Below are 17780 nucleotides of genomic sequence, written 5' to 3'. Positions count from 1 at the left end.
TCGAAAACATATATATTAGATAGAATATCGAATAACTAGAAATTTAAATCATAAGATAATTTTCAACCAGTTTAGTTCTTGCACAGATACTTTGCATGAGGTCTGAACTAGAAATCATAAAGTGAAAATTTAAATCGTGGAATAATTTTACCTGCTCTAGATTTATATACACGCAATAGATATATAGTCCTTATCCCATAGTGGGATTTACTTTCATGGGTATAATAATGGATTTAACCCTACAATGACGCGATTTTGATTGGATTCATATACACACTATTTGGGCATTATTCTCCTTGTATTCCACGGGATTAAACTACATGACTTTTATATCGTAGCTGTTCGCGCCAAACGGTGCGTTAATTAAAAAAGTATTGTTGAAGGCGTTCATTATATTTTTAGGATCTGGGTTTGTTGCTTGCTCCATCTGGTGAAAAAAAAAAGATTTACTGTAGTATTGGCTGTAAACTCCAAAATTTATTAAATTATAGTTTTCACTCGCTTATATTTCAAAATTCAATGTATCGCAAAAATAATTACATATGTATTGATACTTGTAGAACCTTGATTTGCAATACCCGAGCTCCACTGGAAAATTGGTCGCGTCGGTATTCCTTCCAAATGGAATTTCAGATCCAATTTATTTATCTCGTTAGAGCACGTCACATTACACCGGTCAGACATACCATGACAATTTCGCTCCACAGGTCCTTGGCAACAAGGCACATCAACCCTCAAATGCAGCCTCCCTAGTCGTAAAGCGAAAGTGCAACAGCCGTCGTGGCTGTATAAGCAAGTGGTTTGGTCGTCGCGCGCCACTCGGACAGAGCTCGGCGCAGCGCACGCGCGCACCTGACTCCACGACTTGTACGGACCGCACGTACCGCACGTATCGCACGCAGTGCACGCGCACGGACAGTGTATCGGAGTGTTGACTTTTGTGATTCGTACACATTTTTTTTAGGTGGTCCACTTTTGGTGTTTTTGAGGTGAGTTATTTTTTTAGGATTGTAGAAATAATTATAAGGATTATTTGGTATACGTTACCAATACTACTATACCACGTCGGTAATAGAAACGAAGGAATATAGGCATAAAAAAAAAATTCACGTCGAATTGATAACCTCCTCCTTTTTTTGAAGTCGGTTAAAAATACATGACAATCGAAATATAAATGAAACTATCGATAATATAATTAAATGAAATTTAAAACAATATTAAATTAAACTCTACCAAAATTACAACTTATTTACGGGTTAAAAAAATATGCTACTACGAAATTATCAAACTCACGCTGCGTGTTTAGACCATACATAAAAAGCAATAACCAGAAAGATAAATAAAAACGTTCATATAAAAAAATACGCCAAATTCAGGTTAAGTTAAGAAAATTGCCAAATTGTGTGTGTACACACAATTTGGCAATTTTCCCTGAAGTCTCATCTGTCAATTGTTTCTTTATGACAACATTGATTACTGAACATAAATTTTAACATATGCAAAGCCTTAGTAGAATATCTTCATTACGAAAATCTTCGGCCCCTCTTGGTTTACAAGAGGGAGCGACTTTAATCATCGTTGCGGAGTCATCACGAATGTACGTTTAAGGCCAATCAACATTATGTGGACAGGTGGCCTTTCATGCTTTTGTAACTAGACAGCTATGACGATATCATTTCTTTTATGATGAAAAATTTTAAATGCGATCATTTACATACCTAATTTGTGTAATTGAAAACGTAAATTATGTTTCGTTGGTTGGATTTTTATGTTTGTTACAGTATAGTTAATGGTCCGTAACGAGATATCGTATTTGTAATAAAAAAATGTTTTCTTTTAATTACGTCTTAGTTGAAAAAAAATTACGACTTTTCGTTTAATCGACAAATATTACTTACGAATAGTTATTTGTTCCGTAAATCAAATATTTAGTACATAATTCTTTCAGATTAAATTTAATACGCAGCAAAAACCACAAAAAAACAAATGCAAATCTACTTTTAAATTCTGCGTCTATAATTTTAATAAACTCGCTCTCAATACAAATTCCTCTTACCACAATAAAATGCTGAATCACAATAAATTTTCCAGTTTTCAAAACTCCGTACCGAGTTCTGAAACATTTCAAAGCTTTTGAACCTAAATGATCTAGTTCACTGTCTGATATTATTCCAATCGATTATCTTTGCTTTATGAATGAAAAAAAAATGTGATTTGAAATCAATTATTCTACATTCATGAACGTTACCGTTTTGACTATAATCGATTAAGAAATCGTTTTACGCGGGTTTCCGTGAAAGTGGGCACGGTGGCGCGGACAGCGGTGTGGCCACGTAGAAAGTGATGATTTTGTGAACTGTACCGATATTTGCGTGGCCATGCAAATAATTACTCGTGTTACTGTAGTTTTATTTACTGTAAATATAACATCCCGGATTTTTTTCATTTTAGAACACAGATAATTTCATCACCTATTTTAGGTCCCATAGTACTGAGGCTAGTCTACTTTACTATATAGTAATTTAATTCAGTTTTTACATTGTGGCTCCATAGTATATACCTAGTCTTGCCATAAATATTGTAATAAAGAAAAAAGAAAATTGTTAACTGCAAATAACATTTATTACTTTTACAGTGTGTCAGTTTAATACATAAATATAAAACAATTAAAAATATAAAAGCTTATTCGAAGTGGTCTCCATTGGCTGCAATACAGTCCTTTAAACGATGAGGCCAGTTATCAATAGAAGCACGCACTCTTTCCATGGGAAAATTCTTCAATGCCAATCGTATAGATTGTTTTAGGGACTCCAAATTATCATGGCGTTTAGAGCAAGCTGTACTCTCTAAAACTGACCACAAATCATAATCCAGCGGATTAAGATCGGGACTAGACGACGGCCAGTCTTCAGCTCTGATGAAGTCCGAAACGTTCGATTCCAACCAAGACTGCGTGGACCGAGCTTTATGACCCGGCGCCGAGTCTTGCTGGAAGGACCATACTTGGTTATTGAACATGGTGATGTTAAGGGGCTTAACTACCTTCTCAAGAATGGTATCTTGATACACTTGTGCCGATGTTTTGATACCTTTTTCACAAAAATATGGCTCAGTCACTCCTTCATAGCTAACACCCCACCAAACCATCACTGAAGTCGGATAATGTCCACGTTGCACTCTGTCGACTAATTGGGAAGCTTCCTTAGAGCTTTGAGCATAAATACGGTCATTTTGTTTGTTAAAATGTTGCTCAATTGTAAAAATTTTCTCATCCGTAAACAAAATTTTTCTGTGACCTCCCTTTGCGTACCGCTTCAGTAGTTGTTTCGATTTTACCACCCTATTCTTCTTTAAATTATCAGTTAAGAAATGGCCAGTGCGTCTCTTATAGGCTGCAAGTCCTAAGTCATCTTTTAAAATACGCGACATGGTTCTAGGTGCTATCTTCATTTCCCGAGATAAAATCTTTTGCTTTCGGACAGGATTTCTTCGAATTCTTTCCCTTACTGCTTTGACCACCTTTTTCGTACGAACACTACGTGGACGGCCAGATCTTTTCTGTCACAAACAGAGGAGGTCTCATTGTACCTATTAATAGCCCGGTACACAAACATTTTACTAATACCAAGTGTATGGAGAGTTTTAAAAATTGCATTTGGCTCCATACCTACTTTGTGTAATGCTATCACAGCGATTCGGTTCTCTTTATCACCCCACACCATTTTAATATCGCAAAATATTTTACAATGTATTGGCGCCAAAATGAGAAAACACAATGAACAATCGTATAAAAATGACAGATTCGAAATTCAAATGTAATATTTTTTTATAATTAAGTGTAACAGTATTTATGGCCAGACTAAGTAGACGATGATTTTGCCAATGTCAAAGTTAACTATAGTATAATCAGAGGGCCCTATTCCGTCTTCATGGGTATATCCGTCTTTCTATTGAGCGTTCTCATTGAAAGACAGCTTTAATAGCCGTATAGGTAAAAGAGTAAAAAAAAAAATTACACGGCATTCAAGCTTTCCTTCGATTTGAACTCCCGTAATTTCAAAAAGACAGGTTCGCCCCCATATATGGAATAGGGCCCCACCAGTAAATTTATAGATGCTATTACATATTAATCTTCTTTCGTGTGATTCGGTTTTTGGAACTCTCTATTCATAACTGCAACTTTACAACGTAGCGGTCTTAAGTGTTTGTGAAACGACAGGCCGGGACCTCAGTGCTAAATGTTTGAGTAAGTAAATATTGTGGGTTGTGTCTAGTATTGCCCTTTGGTGTTTCTTATACCTACAATACTGTAGGGTCAGCATCATAGTCTTTTGTCTGTAGTATTTAGTATGCTTAATGTGTGACATAAGCTTAGTATTGAATTTTCTAGCCTAATTTGTTCTTTGATGCAGACTTCCGATTTTAACTATTAAAGATGACTGTTAGAAACCCGCATCGTCGAAATAGTCTCAGATCTGCGTTCATTTTATAAAATAATATTACTTTATGTGATTTTATACCTAAATATTTAAAAAAAAATCTTTTCTATTGCTTTTAATGACGAGACGAACTTGCCGTTTGCCTGATGATGAGCGATACGACCGCCTATAAACAGTAGTAACACCTTGAATTATTAAGTATTGTTTTGGTATCCCACTGCGCTCGCCATCCTGAGACATGAGATGTTAAGTCTTAATATATCCAGTATTTACACTGGCTACAACGTTCTTCACACCGGAATACAACAGTGACTACACTGCTGCTTGGCGGCAGAAATAGACATTGTGGTGGTACCTACACAGGCCGACTCTTACATATAAGAGACCTATCACCAGTAAACATAATTAAGACTATATTACTTAGTATGTACTTAGACTACCTATGACCAGAGTTTTTTCTTGTTGAAGTATTAAAGAAAAGTCAAAATACAAAAAAAAGGTAAAAAAAAATCTCAGGCGTAGAAACCAATTGCATAACTCATACAATAATTATAGCTAAGATTTCTTGTTCTTTTTACAGCATATCGTAGTGGACAAGTTATGCCCCATGCACGAGATATAAATTAACCGGCAGTTAAAAGCTCGGACTGACTCGATAATGTCGTGCAATTAATCAACAATGTTAACATTCAATATATATTTGTAAGATTAATATTATGTTTATTCAAATGGCAGAGCGTAATAAAAATGTTTTTGGCTAAGAGATTTAAGGGTTGAGTCAGTTTTCTTTTATAATTTCTTTGTAATTTTATAATCAGCTATTTATCATGGGATGACTTAAAATCCGTGGATTCATTATTTGTGTACCTATACCTAAGAGGTGATGACGTAGCATTTTTAATAGTTATAATCTATTGGAAATATTTTTATACCGTAAGCCGGCATACGGATAAGAAGGTCATCTGATGTTAAGAAACAATAATAAACATGCTGCCGACATTACAGGGGGATAAAAATTGTGAGGGGAAAGGGTTGTTTGAACCGGCGAAAATTATATGAAATGCAATGACGGGCCATCAACTTCACGCTAGTTTTTTATAGTGACACTAGCTTGGCTAAGTCGGCTTATACAATATGCTGTAAACAAATATTACATAGGTTAGGGATGACGAACTGTTAAAGTATAACGTGCCATTATTTATTAAAAAAAATATATGCCTTGTAACGTGCCATCCAGGACAAGTTTTATCTATCTGAGTGCCCCTTTTCAGCCACATTTTTATGACCCAACTATGTTTTTTTTTTATCGGCGCTTAAAGTGGCTTCATTGCATCTGATTTTAAGTAAAGTGAAGCCCAAAGAAAGATATATATACAATGTTTGGCATATTACTCATGTGCCTAAATTATTTTGTCACGAGCCATCGTTGACACGTGTGTCATTGATTCGCCCTCCCTGGCATTGGCTATCGCGCATGTGTAGCATGGTATAAAAACAGCTAACAAGTTAAAACTACCCTTATTTATTAGTAGAAAAATTCCGCAAACAAATTTTCAAATAAAAGAAAAATATGTATATGCCGCTCAAGCACCATATTTAAGTAAAATGACGTATCATTTGTCAGTTTTAATAAGCAGTTATTACTTTTTACCTTTCAACACTATTCATAGCTTAATAATTTTCCTAGTAAAACAGCGCTCGCCCGATTTAGACATGCTACGGTATCAAGGACTGGGCGCCAATAGAGGACTTAGGGTTGACAGAATTTTGGAATTTAATTGAGTTTATAAAAATAACATGCTACTGTCATCATATTTAAATTTGGACCTAAGATAGGACCGGTGTAATACATTTTGTTTTCCTTAAAGTGTGACAAATATAAATAGTTCTTTTAGACACTAGTACAGGCCATCGATTTAATGTATCTTTACCGGAGTGGAACCATCGATACTTATTTTTTTATTTATCTCTAGAAGCAGGAACCCTTTTGGCTTAAAGTCTCAATAAAGTTAAATCTTATTAATTTGATTGCAGTATAAAAATACTGGCAGATAAATTTGTCTACTAAGCTAGTAACCAAACCTTCAAAATCAACTTGGTAGGAATTCTTTTTTTCCTAGAACTTTATTGCCTGAATCTAAATTCAAACCAAAACCAAACCAAAATCTAAGTTTGGTTCCCTAAGGATGTTTTTATTTCGCGAGGAAAAAACGCTTCGTCGCTACCGCCACCTGGGGAGTGAGGTATTGTTGTTAGTTTCACCGGTCTTACGTCCCAATATAGACATTCGGGGTATAAGGATGTCTACCAACCCTACAAGCAATACGGGACACCGTCATCACGAATCTGCCTAATGGGTCCTGAGTGGTCATAAACAGGATGTATTAAATTTAGTCTGCATGTCCAAGAATTTAAATGCGCGTATCCTAGACATATATGTATGGCGGCGTATGATTACTATTTATACTTGTTCCGTTTTATGATATCGACATATTTCCACATCAATAAAAATATTGAGGGAATGTTTAATTAGTAGAAAAACTCGATATACGGCTGCAGTGTCATTCAAGTCATATCAGTCGTTATGTCATTTCAGTTTTTCGTTTAAGTGTAAACAAAATGTGGATGTTAATTTTATACCTTGTGACTAGTGTATGGACAAATATTTTCTCTAAATCCCCTTATTTCTTATAACGAGAATTTCACGTCTTTCATTAACAGTTTAATGATTGTTTTATTGTAAAAACTGATCTAAACACACACAAAGCGTTATAATAACTCTTAATTACTCAAACGCACATCAAAATACATTAACAGAACCAGAGTAAAAAATATAATATAATATTTTATTGAAATAACCTCAGCTGAGCACTAACATCTTAAATCGTCGATTCGCGATAAACACAACAGTAAACTGACTATGAGTATATTTAAGAACGTAACATCAAATCGATTTTAAGATTTGATGTATCGTAAATTCAAAATCAGATTTTTCTGTATTGACCAAGGTACGTGAGAGAGGTTTGTTTAACAAATGTGTGAAAGCCGACGTGACTTCCTTACCACTAAGGAGTAATCCAAACATGTATGCTTTGAGATAATGTTAACATTCGAAACCAAGGATATTCCAGGATGTTGTTAGAGTATATTTTATGATACATGGCTGAGAAAACGGGCGATTACAATAATTTATCAATATCGGACATGACTACTCATGTAGAAGAATTGTGTATTACTGGAAACGGGAAATACAATAAGTTATCAATTTAGGATATGAATACTCGTGTAGAAGAATTGTGCATTACCTTTAAGAGCAAGCGATTGAACGAAGTAGACCAGTCGCTGACTGTTCGAAACGCAATATTAAAGCTAGTATTTCACCCAGCGCTATTGGACCATAGCAGGTTCAGCCAGCCCATGCAAAGTACAAAAAAACACAACAATGGAAATAAGTAGGAAAGTTAGCAATTATATTTTAGGTGAAATTAGACAGCTGATCTTAATAATTTAAGTCGATGAGCTATTTATATAAATATTATACACACACTTACACCCTCACGCCTTTTATACCTGAAAAGGAGGAAAAAACGCAACTGGTGCGTGCCTCTTCGCCGTGTGTATTCCGTCCCATGATGTGATAGGGGGTGAACCTATCACCATATCAGAGACACTGACTCCGGGCCGATACTGAGTAGAAAAACCAAATAACACTTTGCCCGACTCGGGAATCGAACCAGAGATCTCAACACTACGCCACCGAGGCGGTCAAATGTAATAATAACTAGAAATTACAATACAATACCATTACATGAATCTTGTTCTATTCCGTTAAAAACGATTGTAAATATGGTCAGGCGCAATCGTGCCACACCACAAAACAGAAAATAACTGTGTACACATCAACTGCCATACAATTGCAATCGAAAATATTGAACAAGCTCCTATACACGGGTTCGTCCGCTCTGTTTTTTTTAATCCTGGGAACAAGCTCCTACGCATGGTTTCATCTACGCTGTTCTATCCTGGCACTGAAAAGTGACCACACTAGACGTGATAGTAAAGATAGTGTGATTCAAATTCTAAATATAATGTTGACTAACCAGAGATGGTGCGTTTCTCAACAATTGCCAAATATGCGCTGTACATTTTCCCCGTTCTTGTAAAAAAAATTATTGATGCTCTGCTTTTATTGGTTATAGTGCGATGTTATATAGCCACCACGATAGATGGGCTATCAAACACTAAAATGCTTTTTAAATTAGAACCAATAGTTCCTGTTATACCAACCTTGTAGACGCGGCTGATTGGCCTCGGGGTACTAGCATTTGACAGATTTATCACCATATATGTGGTGGTAACTATTCCTTGAAAACTTAACTATATTTGTATTGAAATTTATTGATTAGTCCCTGTTCAGTCAAACTACGAAAGAATAGAAAATGTTTAATAATTGAACATTAAGAAATTGCACGCTTTAATAATAAGTGGTTGATGCTGTGTCTAATAAAGTAAAAAAGGCTAAGTATAAAAATGTAGCAAACCGACAATCATATTTCTTCCATACGTAAGGAGCCATCAAGTTTTAAGAATACAGTAACGCTTCCCGGCTATGATCTCGAAGCGCACGTGATAGGTGGTCGTGTAAATAAATCCTTCGGTAATTGGACGCGGAATGGCAGCGGTTTACGATGTCGTTAGAAGCGCCAAGATATCCACACTAAACGAGCTGATCACGTCAGCGCTGCAAGCGCTTTCGTGTTCATTTTCACGGTAAGCTGTTGTGCCATAATGGGAAAGGTTAATATGGATGATTTCTGGACAGTGATAAATTTATTACGTTTTAAGGTATTCTGTGTGTTTTTTTTTATTTTGGAATTCGAATGGAAAGAATTCGAAATTTGAACTTTTACTTCGAGATCATTCTTTAGGGTTTATTTAAACCACAAGAAAGAAAGATATGAACAAGATTCAAACGATTCAGTTGTTATAATTATAGTATGAAATTGGTAATACTTGTAATAAAGTATTTCGGGTAAAAACCAAAGCCATTTTGCATCCAGTATAAACAATAAATATTAAGTTCCAGGCTAGATAAAAGCCGGCTGCAAAAGTTTACCAGTTAAATCCGTTCCATTTTCCTGATTAAATGTATTCGAACCGGATTCAAATATTTAGAATTCGGCAAAAATATTAGTATTCATTGTATAAGAGCTGTGTTTGGCACAAAGTCAATTAGAGAGTGGTATGATGAAGTCAGGTAACTTCCACACTAAACTTGCCTCATCAATTTATTGCAGAAGCTTTGTTTTCTAAGTCGCTGCTACATCTTTTGTGGTAGGCATAGTTATCAGGTAAATATTTTGAGACTGCCTCGGTGGCGTAGTTGTATTGCGTGTGCGATACGATATCGCCCTGATATCTCGGGTTCGAATCCCTAGGCGGGAAAATAATAATGAGTTTTCTACTCAGTACTTTGTCAGAAGATTGTGCCCAATAAGGCGACAGGCTCGCACATCACATCAAAGAACGAAGCACACTGGCAAAAAGTGGGTGCTCTGATTGCACCTATGTTTACCATACCAACAGAGATACAATCATCGAAAAAATATAGAAACAAACAAACATATATATTGATGTACATAAGATTTTTCGATGAAATCCTTATTGCTTATGAGTGCTGACACTGATATATATGAGTTATTATAAATGCTTAGTGGCCGACAAATGATAAGGCTTTGCCAAGAAATGCGTAGTTTTATGATGTATTTATAAGCTTCGTTCTATGAATATCTTAACGAGATTATAGTCATCGTTCCTTTTCTAGAAAGAATCCTGTTTATCTTCTACTAAGCACATGTAGGTAAAATAATGAATACCAATCAATGTGGCACAAGATGACGTACTGATATGTCAATCTGACATTACATCAACATCATCATGAGCCTGTTGCAGTCTACTGCTGGACATAGGCCTTTCCCGAGGTACGCCACAGAGCCCGGTCTACTGCGTTATGCATCCAGTCGCTGTAGCCCCTTGTATCAGTCGTTCCACCATCTGGCTAGAGGCACAGTTACCCCAGCATAACCGCTCAGTCGCCCCCCATGAAGGCTGAGCGGTAGTAATAAGGGACTTTCTCCGAGAAAACAAAAAAGGGGGCGTCAATGCTACCTTTGCCAAGACGCGGTCCCCACTCCAGAGCAATCTGACATCTGGATCTCATTAAAATTGGACCATCACAAACCTGGTGCCTTTTGTTACTGGATTTACAACGAAATATGAGGCCCTAATCTTAAATCAGGAACGACATTCGGTCTCCAATTACGCAGACCCTTATAAATCTTACGTCAGAGAACAATAACGGTGAGATCTCACATTCGGAACATCCGATAAAATGAAAGTGGCATTGATTACCTTAAAACAGATCGTCTGGCGATAGGTTTTGCGATAGTAATACATCGAATTCGGTACTCCAGTTTACTATCACGCGACTATAACGGAATTTATACGTATTGAGGTGTCTGTAGTTTTGATATGACGTTGCAGTCTAGTTGAGATTGAAATTAGGTATAAGGATTATTCCTCTAAAGACTTTTAGGTAGTTAGTGACAAAAGGTTATATTAAATTTGAAAGTCATAACAAATAATTTAAAAGGCAAGATTAGTTGTAAAAGTTTTGAATATTATAAAATTATAGAAGATTCTTATTTCTTATAGAAGAAAAGGAAATGAACAATTGATTCATTAGTGATCATTGGCCATAACAAATCATACAGATTTGATACATCATCGAATTTTGCGGTGGGAATAGTGATCTCTCAAAGTAAGTACTGCAATCGAAAGCTTGTTTTAATAGGACGGTGTATGGAAAAGTTATCTCCTGCTTTAAAAATATAATTTATTTCAGAAGAAAATTCTTTAGGAGTGTTAAGGACAAAAGCGAATTAAGCTATATTATGTTAGTATTTGAAGAATTAACTACGTCGTCTCACCTAGACCTCTTGTAAAAAACGGCTATAATGCTCCGCAAATATTTTAAGAAGATCTGCCACGAAGGTTGGATGTTATTCATGCAGCTTTTTTATGCATTATGGAAACTATCAAAACGAGCGTTAGCAAACATTGAAGATGCACTACAAATGCGTGGCAACCCCAACAACATTCTAAATCTACCAAATCATTTCCTCACAATCATAAAATCAGAACAACAGAACTAAACCGAAATGTGTTTCACATTGAAAAAAGCTACCATTGGTTCTTTCTCAACATCCACCTAAATACATCTAATGCTGTTCACGCAAAGCCGCGGGGAACTGTCAGTGCCATTATAAAGATATCACTTTCGTTATATTTATGGCTTTATAATGGCAAAATGGATGTTTTATTGAACTCTTGACCAGTGACTTTTGACACGTAATGATAGTGGATCTATCGTAATTGCTTCATAATCTTATTAACACGTAGGCATCATTTCATTTTATTACAGGAAATGGTTGTTAAGTGGTAGCTAGAGTTCAGCTTTTGTTTTGACTTTCTGTTCGAAGACTATTTTTTTGGCAGTAAAAGTAACCTTGTTATATTTTATTTATTGGTTTGTACCAGATTTTTATTGGTACAAACGTCTAATTTAATTTGTATCTAGTTATTGCAATCGTTTTGTGTTATTCCTCGACATGAATGCGAATGGGTTATTTTATTATTAGGATATTAATATAGTTTTGATTTTAACTCGTCTTTAAGTCAGTAAATTAATGGGAGAATTCCTTTTAAGATAATACATATTCATAACACTTCTCCATTCTTTTACATTTTCTAAATAAAGAAGGATGCTCGGGTCGTATAGTAAATTTATATTGATATAGAAGGAGTCTCAAGACGTGTAGTAAAGAATTCTTACAATATGCATTAATTATGTATCATCTATGTATTTTAATAGAACAATATACAATTGTTGAAGCCAAAGCATTAGTTAGAAGTATGCCAGTCATTGGGAATTGGGAAAATTAAAGTTATTATAATCCATAAACTTTTACCTTTTAACTACCAAGAGCGTCGAATCACATATAGAATCTAGCACTTTAAACATTCATTGGCTATTATTACGTATTAATGCTATTATGGAAAGTAATTCACGGGTCATTACTTTCGAAGTCGTTCATTCAACGCGCAATCCGGTAACGGTGAAAGAGGTGTCATTTGCATCAACAATTAGTTTTGTTTCGTAAAACTTATATCGTTTCTGTGTTTAGAGTTTAATATGACTGTCTAAAATTTTTTATATTTCCAGAATAGTACATACACTCAAGCCTTATCCCCGAAGGGGTAGGCAGAGGTGTAACTAGGCCACCCACTATTCATCTTAGTGTTCCGTCCTAGATATGCTAAAAAGCGATCCTATCACCATATTGGGAACAAATTCCAGATTCTGGGCTAATATTATATCTACTTCTAGCATAGTCGGGGAACAAATTTTTTTCAAAGTAATTTTTGAACGGAATTTATTTACGTGTGTGCCATTATTCTGAGCTGTGCATAAATATATATTTTTAAGATTTAGATCATAATCTTATCCAGGCTGTTTTCTCGTTGACGAGTTCTATAATCCATTATCACCAATTACTGACATGTCTTCCCTTCAAAGTAAAGGTCACTCTAGTCATACATCTTTACTTCTAAAACCGAAACTAAGTTCCTCAGTAAAAGGGCACCCATTGTGTCAGACTAGCGGTACCAACTAGACCTAGAAGTCATGCTGTCCCATACTGACGAAGGTAATGAAGTACACGGCTATTAGTATGCAAACTCGGTCCAACTCCGCATGTTACTACGTTAAGTAATAACATAAATCTGTGTAAGGCGGCGGTGGTTCTAACAGCGTTTAATTAGCCTTTACTGACTTCGAAATTACAATCGATATGATACTAGTTTACGACCTTCGTGGTGGCCAGATATAAGACCCGATTTTGCAGGAAATTTTAATAAAATATTGTACTGTTGTATTTTCACACATGTAACAAAATCTGGAATGGGGATATGTTAGATAGAATAGAGCACTACTAAATACCAACATATTGTGCTTTGCATATTTAGTCAATGAATATTTTTTTAATATTCTACAAGTGAAACAAAAATTACGACTTATGAAATATGTATGGTCACTCCAGGCGGATGCAATCTAACAGATTTGTAACGTTTAGTATTCCTAGGTCGCCTACTGTAATACTTTTTCTCAATCAAATCTCTGTCGAAATCTCGTGGCGCCCGCCGTTCTACTGGCCTCACGACAGTTACACACTTAACTAGCCGGCTCACGCGCGCATTACGGATGTTTTAATTTTCAGTTCACACGGCCGGCCCGCCAGCGAGTCGCGGGCTTCTTTGGACGGGGACAGAGTGGTATTGAGAGGCGGATAAGGGTGGTTGGAGACCCTAAGGGGGTTCTAGGAAAATAGTTTTTTGTCCAGCTAATTGGTTTATAAAGATTAAAGCAGGCATATATGTTTGAATAAGTGAATATTAAAACAGAATCGAGGGTTGCATTTTGTGTTGTAATATTACCATGATCATTCTCGCCATTAGACAAAAACAAAAAGGATGCCAAATACTTGTTGTTGAATTGAATATAGATCGAGGTTTTAATATAAAATAGATTATAATCAAGTAGATCTATCCTATGTTTTACATCATAATAAGATATTGCAATTTACTAAAGGTGTTTCTTGCGAAGCTTCTTTTGCGAATACAAAAATGCTTCTCACCTACAACACATGTAATATAGTCTAAATACTTTGTAGACATTTTTTCTTCTTATGATGCCTGACACAAATACAAATATGCAGACCAGGTTAAAGAATTATAGGTCTTCAGCAACTCTTAAATTTTTCAAAACGCTAAATATTTTTGCATCGAGCATTCTTGAGACGTTTTGCAACAAACAATTTAAAGGCTATAAAAATCTGACATTTTCTTAGCTGTGCAAATCCGTCCCTGCAGCTCATTAATATTAACAAAGACCAATGTCTATCGCCATATGCATAACAGTAGATGTGCATGCCTCATAACGTCATAGAGACATACCGTAATGTGTATGTTCAAGCATTCACCACACTTCTCTATGGGATTTTCAATTGAAATCGATTACGTCATGAGAACTGATTGAAATTGAAGAAACAATATGTTTACTAAGCACCGATAATTTAGCTAATGGAATAAATGAGCTTTGATTCGTAATTCTTGAGCTCAAAATCATATAACTATGCTTAAAAACGAACCTATTGGATTTCAAATTACATTTGGGAATTATCGCTCGCTCTCATGTGAAGTTAAATTAATAAAACAAACAATGAAACTTGCACACTGTAGAATTATTTATAAGTTTTATATACGTGTAGCAAAGGATCAACATGTTCCTAAGAACTGCGGACGCGGCGCTAACTTCTTAAAATTATTATGTAAGAGGCATCTATATAAATTTTAAAGAAGTAAGCCAGATGGGATCCTATAATGGGGACTCTCCACAACTTCCACCAACACATAAGGCAAGGTGTCATTTGTAAAGGATGATGAAAAAAACAATTTCACAAAATATGTATATACTCGATACCAATTTTGGAGTCGATACCTAATTAAAATTGCTAGTTAAGCTAGATAAATACTTGGACCAATCTAGAAGTATATTCTTTCGAATAAAGAAAGAATTTTCAAAATCCGTTCATAAATGAGCGAGTTCTGAGGTATATATATTTAAAAAAAAGTTCACGCCGAATTGATAACCTCCTCCTTTTTTAAGTCGGTTAAAAATAACAAAACAAACAATTTTATCCATGATATCAGAAAATACAGATTTCATTTATCACCTTAACGATTCACTCGCGATTGTTTCATCGGTATTATTTTTTTATAATTTATGTCTTAATGCATACACCGGGAATGAATAAAGTAATGAGGGACAATTATGCTTTTATGCGGACAAACCGGGGCTGTTATCTTTCAGTTTATTTTGGTCTTCGGCGCCATCTTAGCTATTTTTATTCGCCATGCGTCTACTGCGGATGTTTGGAATATTTGGTTTTTGATTTAGCAAATAGGTGTTGTTTTAATCATGTTTTGTGGTTGTTTGTCGAAGGAATATTAATAAAGTTAGGTCAACAATTAGATTTGAAAAAGACCCTTTTCACTTATTTGTTTTGTGATATTTGCTGCATTATGTGATGCCATTTTTTTTTATTGTAGTTGGTGCTAAAAAGGTTTTGAATTCTAAATTATAGTGTATTTTTTCCATGAAAGGGCCAGCTACGATATAATAAATGCGGTACACAACGTAGAGTTGCAATTTCTCATCACACGGGCAATAAATCGACGCTATCAAAAATCCACATCGCTTCTTGATATATATGATATTTTGGAGTAAAAACCTAATTTATAGTTATGATATTGAGATTTAATCTAGGACTATACCACATACTAAATAATAATATTACTAGTTTAATAAGGTTTTAACAAGGAAATGAGCCCAATAATAACATGTTTAATAATTAAAATTAATTTATTCCTGCATTATATATTCGGATTTATTATTCTCGTCCTGCAAGATGTCTTGAAAGGATCTATTTGTAGCACACAAACTAGTAAACTCAATGTGAATTGAAACCACTAATTAGCGACCCGATTCATAACATACTGGATCATGTCGAGTCAATAAAGAAAAAATTACTGCCAATAACGAGATCAAGACATTATAAGAGTTAGAGCCTGTTTCACAATGTACAAGTAAATGTCTGCCAGTTAACGCATAACTGCCATTTTCAAGAAACGCTTTTATCGATCTATCACAAAAATTGACCAATCAGAACCTTTGTTTTCTGACATGCTTACTACTGAGTTATTTTGATTGGCGTATTCTAAGAATCAGATTGAAGATTTAAATTGGGATGGTCTATTGTAAATCGATAAGACATCTAATGCTGAAGATACTCTTTTGTTTACTATTTATTTAGGCGCTTGACTTTTGTTTTTTTATTTTTGTGATACTGGCATCCCCTGGCTTGGCGACTGCAAGGGCCTGGAGGAAAGTTGGGATGGGGAATCTGGAGAAGGAAAGTGTGGGGGAGGGAAAAGGAATGAATAACCTACAATATACCCTCTTACGATAGCCAGAGAGGAGAAAACCAGGAATTATTTGCGAGCGCTCATAGTTCTTAATGTATATTCACAACCAAGAGACACACTGAACTGTGTCCCTATGGCTGCTGCAAATGTGGCCCCGTGCATGGGCGTGAATTCGGTGTGGAGATCGAGCGCACAAGAATTACTTCGGGGGTTGACTTTTGTATTTGGTCGCCTTATATCATACTTTATTAACCTTTACTCAGACATCGTGAAACACCTTAACATGCTATTTCAGGGTAACCAGGCCAGTGCAGTGCTATCTAGTACTTCAGTAATTCAAAATCCAGGCAAGTGTTACTCACAGGCGAGAGCTTGTGGGTAGTCTTGTTGCGTATTGAAAGAGTAACGTGCTAGCTCGTGGATTTGTTAAAACAAAAAATTCTACTGTTAAATTCATTTAAATATTTATTGAAAACTGACACGAAAAATGGCTTACTAGTTTATTCATTTATAAAATGTTATTTCTACTGTTAAATGCATTTAAATATTTATTAAAAACTGACACGAAATACTGTAAATCGAGGAATCGCTTCAGTGAATTTTTCCGGAAATCTTCAACAGAAAGATGGATCTAAATCACCGATTAATTGGTGTTACAATTGTTAACCTCGTTTCGTTTAATTGATAGACTGAGACCAGACGGTAATGACTCGTTTTTCTTTTAAAACATACTAAATAGCTGTGAATTATCATGCCGAGAATTTTTATGCTTCATCAATTTTTTTTTATTTATATGCTTTATTCTACTTCGATTTTTTTCAATAACTTAGTAATCAATTTTATTTTTTTTATTCGTATGCTTTATTCTGCATCGATTTTTTTTAATAACATGGTAGCTGTGAATTAGCATGCCGAGAATTTTTATGCTTCATCATGTTATCTGAAAATGTATAAGGCTTTATACTGCCTTGAATTTTTCAATGACTTGGTCCCTCACTCCTTTGCTTACTTTATAAAAAATACAAGCGCAAGGATGTTGTAATTTTTAAATAACTAGTATTTATTTGTAATCTCTCTCGCATGGAAATCGTTTCTCATAATAAAATTAAGCAAAATGTTTCTCAAGAACAGGGGAGGTTAATAGTAGGCGAAGAATTTTTGAAACCCGTTTTTTCTTTTTTCTCTTGACGATACTGAGAAGTGACCTCACTGCACCTTAAGGTAAGGGAAGAAATG

The 17780-nt window shown here is 35.2% G+C and overlaps 1 protein-coding gene across 1 annotated transcript in view; it reads left to right on the top strand.

The window, feature by feature from the left end:
• Positions 1–796: 796 nt before the first annotated feature.
• Positions 797–17780, top strand: part of LOC115451023 — a 91389-nt gene continuing 74405 nt past the window's right edge. The window contains exon 1 of the mRNA XM_030179215.2: positions 797–989. The gene's annotated coding sequence lies outside the window, so the exon portion shown is untranslated. The remainder of the gene's footprint in view (positions 990–17780) is intronic.

The sequence above is a fragment of the Manduca sexta genome, chromosome 12, assembly GCF_014839805.1.
Source record: "Manduca sexta isolate Smith_Timp_Sample1 chromosome 12, JHU_Msex_v1.0, whole genome shotgun sequence".
In the NCBI taxonomy this organism is placed as follows: domain Eukaryota; kingdom Metazoa; phylum Arthropoda; class Insecta; order Lepidoptera; family Sphingidae; genus Manduca; species Manduca sexta.
Note: the sequence above shows the minus strand (reverse complement) of the source record. Positions and strands in the feature narration are given on the sequence as shown.